We start from the raw sequence: 5,213 nt of genomic DNA on the forward strand, positions 1-5,213 counted from the left end.
CCGCGTGGTGCGCGGCCCGGAGCGAGCGGGTCGGGCGAGGGTGCGCCCAGGGGACCCGCGGGGACCACGCCAACCCCGGAGCCCTAGCCTGGAGCCCAGGGTCAGCGAGGTGTCTGCCCCGCCTCCCCCTCCGCCTCCACCCGTTCCCTTACCGCCTCCGTGCGGGCTGCAAGCCTTTCCGGGTCCTCGCCAGTCTCTCTCTGGCCAACGTCATCCTTTACTCTTTGTTGATTTGTTCGGATTATAACAGCATCCAGAGTGTAGAATAGTACGCCCAGCGTAAACTTAGAAAATACAGAATATGTAAAAGACTAAGACTCTGCACACTCACCACCCAGAGAAACACAGTTAACATTTCTATATATTCCCTCCTCCCGCTTGCACACACGGGCGCAAACACACAGATGCACGCACACACACGTGTGCATCCGTTCTTACACGGTAAGAAGGTAAACCTTAGAATGAAACACAATTTGTTAGAATTCTTGTAGGAATTTAATTAATCCTATAAATGTCTTTCGGGGGGGAAAGGCCGTCCCCATGGTGCTCAGTCATCCATTCTGGGAACAGACTACAGGCTTCATTCATTTACAACCTATTTTAGGTCCCATATGAAGTTTCTATTTTTATCCACATGCGTGCCTTTTTTTTTTTTTTTTTGGTAAATTTATTTGAGAGGGAGAGAGAGTGTGGGTGCCGTCAGGGGAGGGGCCAAGAGAGAGGAGGAGAGAATTCCCAGGAGGCTCCAGGCTCTCTGTGCAGAGCCTGACCTGGGGCTGGAACCCCCCAACCCTAAGATCATGATCTGAGGTGAAACCAGGGGTTTGACATCTATTTTATTTTATTTTTAATTTTTTTTAAGTTTATTTATTTTGAGACAGAGAGAGAGAGGGAGGGAGAGAGAATCCCAAGCAATCTCCACACTATCAATGCAGAGCCTGATGCGGGGCTCAAACTCACGAATGGTGAGATCATGACCCGAACTGAAACCAAGAGCCAGACGCTTAGCCAGCTGAGCCACCCAGGCGCCCCAGGTCAGGACTGCAATGACGGGAGAGGCTCGTGTGATTTCCCATGAGTCTCCAGTGGCCACCTGAGGCTCAGGACACGTGCTAAAGGCTCCTCCTGTCGGGAAAAGCCATTTAATTTCTGAAACAGGGTATTCGGCGGGGCTTTTCCTGTTGTAGCCAAGCCCCAAATGTGAGAAGGAAAGGCAGTGAATAAAGCGTGTATTCTGAATTCTGACGGCTCCTCACACGCCAAGAGTGCCCACACCTGATGGGATTACACGGGCTGTCTACCAGGACCAAAGCTTGCGTAGACTGGCTGGTCCCTCACCAAACCCGGTTTCTCTTCTTCCTGAGCCAAAAGCTTCCTCTCCCCCTGGGTGGGAGGGGTCCTCCATGCTCTTTCCCCTTCTGCCTGTTTGATCAACATCCATGGTCAAGGTGCCCTTGGAAACCGAGTAGTGGCGATGGCGGTTCCACACAATGGAGGGAGCCTGGGCCCCGAGTCACTATTTTGGGGGAGAGCCACCAGGGTCGCCTCCAGGATGTGGCAAAGAAGAAAGCGAGCATCAGAGCAGTGACTGTGACTCCCCTCTCCCTCCCCGGGCCATCAGCCAGCAGAGGTGGGCAGGTGGGAACAGAGAGGGGCCAGAGTGGAGTGAGCATCCGCTCCCCTGCACCCTGTCCCCTGAGCGGTCCCAGCAGGTGGGCCACTGTGGCCTGGTGAGGCCGAGTGAGGTCCAGTGGAGAGAAGCCCTCGCCGGCCCCTTAAGCCACTGGGCCTCCAGAGAGCTCTAACCAGCCCCAGGGAGAAGGAAGGGGACCCTAAAGGGAGCTGAGCATTCTTTAGAAATAAACAGAGCCTGGTCTGAAACGCCAAGAGAATCTTCTACAGACAAAAATGACAAGAACATCTTGGAAGCAGGAAGGGGTTCGGCAGATCCCACATGGATTGGGGTTTGGAAAGAAATAAAACTGTTTCTATTTCTATTCCTAACTAGCAGAGGGTTTTCAGTAAACCAGTTACACGTAATTTACTTAAAATATGGGAAAAAAAAAAACCCAACCTCACAAGGCTATAAAATAAGGAAGTAGGAAAAGCAGAGAAAATCCTAAAGGAGCTTTAAGGCCATGAAAATCAGCAGGTCAGAGTCATGCCACCCTGAGCATTTCAGCTGCCTGGAGTAGTTTAGAAGACCCGTTGGAGTCGGAATGAGAAAAACAAACACAATAACAAATTGGCTGTGTACCTGCTGAAGAGGAGATGGTAAGATGGAGACACCGTCCCATTGGAATGCTCGTTGTGAGGGACCAATTATTAGCTACCTGCTTATCATATTAGGGAGGGAGGCCTAGATGTGGCCTCTCTGAGGGCTTGATAGCCAAGCAGAGCCCCGAGGAGGGTGAAGGGGACTCGGACTCAAACTTGGTTGAGGCACTAAAGAGGAAAAGTTATTAACATCTGTGTTCAGTCTTTATCTTAATGTTTATTAATTTTCAAGAGAGGTCGGGGGGGGGGGGGGAGGAGAGAGAGAGAATCCCAAGCAGGTCATCACTGTCAGAACAGAATCTGACAGGGGGCTAGAACTCACTAACCTTGAGACCATGACCTGAACCAAAGTTGGACATTCAACCATCTGAGTCACCCACACACCCCCAAAATCTGTGTTTAGTCTTAAGATCAATAGCATCTTAGTCTCAAGGAAATGATTATTTTTTTTCCAGCCTGGAGATTACACCAAATATACAATTTTATGCCTTTCATAAGACTGACCTAATATGATGCACGTTTTACCATGTTGTTAAAAATGTTATTTGAAAATAAGCTAAGGATTTCATAATATTTCATTACATGGAGGCATGTAACTTTCACAGCCATTCTTCCTTGGCTCGTGATCTATATTCATTTTTTTTAAGTCAAGATATAATTTACGTGCAGTGAATACAGATAAAATTTACACACAGAACCTAAATTCTTTCTTTGATGTGTTTTGTTGACAAATGTACCACCCATCTAACTATCACCAGAATCAAGATGGAGAATTTCCATCACTCCAGAGAGTTCCCTGCGCCTTCTGCCCTGCAGTCTCTTCTCATCCCTGCAACTGCTGTTTCAGTCCCTACACCCATAGATTAGCTTAGACTGCTCTGCAACTTAATATGCATGGAATGCTAGAGCGTGGACTCTTTTGTATTCAGGCTTCTTCTGCTCATTACGATATATTTGAGATTCATTCATGGTGGGGGATGTGTTTGTAGTTCATTCTTGCCTACTGCTGATGAATGCTGCATTCTACAGGTAGACCATGTTCATGGACATCTCGGCCATTTCCAGGTTGAGCAAACAAGTAAAGTTGCTGTGAGCAGTTCCATAGAAGTCTTTATGTGCAACTATGCTTGCATTTCTCTTGGGTAAATACCTAGGAGCTGAATTGCTGGGTCATAGGTAAGATGTATCACATATGCGAAAAGGTCAGCCTGTCTTCCAGAGTGGTTGCACTGTTTTCTGTTGGTGTCAGCCGTGTGTGAGAGTTCATGTTGATGTACCTTTCTGTCTTTGCTTGGTACTGCCAGTCATTTCTAATCTCAGCCTTTCTGGTGGGCATTTAATAGCATCTCATAATGGCTTTAGTTTACATTTCCTTAATTTCTAATGATGCTAAGCATCTTTTTTTCTTGCCAGCCATCAATATATCTTCCTTTCCCCCCACGATTTTATGAAAAATTTCCAACATACATAAAACTTGGAGGGGGGGGAAACCGTGTAGTAAACATTCATATATCCACCAACTAGATTCTATCAGTAACATTTTGGTACATTTTCTTTATCTCATATCCATCTCTCCGTCTACCCATCCTTAATATAGCTCTTGAATGTGTAGCAAAGTAGGTTAAAGATATGAGTACACTTCACTTCAAAGGACTTCGACATGCATATCACCAACTAGACTTACGTGTCTGTTTACAGTTCTTTGTTTATGGGGGATTAATTCACAGACAGTGAAAGCATCAATCTTGAGTACACTGTTTAGTGGGTTTTGAAAAATGCACACGCAGCTGTCAGCCAAGCCCCTGTCAAGATACAGAACATCACCACCCAGAAACTTCCCTAGTGCTCTATCCACCCCACCCCACGCCCAGTTCTAAAAACTTGTCAACCCACAGGATAAAAAGATATTCTGTAATTTCTTCTAAAAAAATGTACTTTTGACATTTACATGTAGGTCTCTGATTCATCTCAAGTAAATATTTTGCGGATGATATGAGGGTTGAAATTTGTTTTTTTCCATATGGATATCCGATTGTTTTCAAAACACTTGTTGGAAGACTTCCTGTTTCTTACCGGATTCCTTTAGTGACTAAATGCAGTGACCAAATATAATTGGTGTCCTTCTAGACTCTTTATTCTGTTCCATAAATCTGTTTGTGCCCATGCCAGCACAATGCTATCTTGATTGCCGTGACTTTTAGGAAGCTTTGAACCGGTGGGGTGTGAGTTCTGCCCTTGTGTTCTTGCTTCCCCAGGTTGCCCTGGACACTCTGAGTCTGTGCTGGGCCACGCGATGGGTCACTGATGGTGGGTCACTGACGGCGGGTCAATGGACATGCATGGCTATTTAGGTTATTACAATTAAGTAAAAGTAAAAGATTTAGTTCCTCACATCGAATAATCCCATTTACAAGGCTCAGTAGAACATTTCTATCATCAGAGATCTATTTTGAGTCCTTTTCAGTTCCATATAAATTTTAGAATCATTCCATCAATTTCTATTAATGAAGCCTGCTGGGACCCTGATGGGGGAAGAATTGAATTACAAAGGAAAGTGCTTGAGACGGACATTTTACTAATGTTGAGTCTGATACAAGAATGTGGTTTCTCTCCCTCTTAATTTAGGATTTTTTTTAATAATACACATGTATTCCTAAGGATTTTGCGATTCTTGATGCTATTGCAAATGGAACCTTTTGAAAAATTTCATTTTGTGGGGCACCTGGGTGGCTTAGTCAGTTGAGCGTCCAGCATCAGCTCAGGTCATGATCTCGTGGTTGTTGGGTTCCTGTCCTGCGTCGTCGGGCTCTGTGCTGACAGCTCAGAGCCTGGAGTCTGTTTCAGATTCTGTGTCTCCCTGTTTCTCTGCTCCTCCCCCACTCACACTCTGTCTCTCTCTTTCTCTCTCAAAAATAGATAAACATTAAAAAAAAAAA

Source organism: Suricata suricatta, chromosome 10 (assembly GCF_006229205.1).
Source record: "Suricata suricatta isolate VVHF042 chromosome 10, meerkat_22Aug2017_6uvM2_HiC, whole genome shotgun sequence".
In the NCBI taxonomy this organism is placed as follows: Eukaryota; Metazoa; Chordata; class Mammalia; order Carnivora; family Herpestidae; genus Suricata; species Suricata suricatta.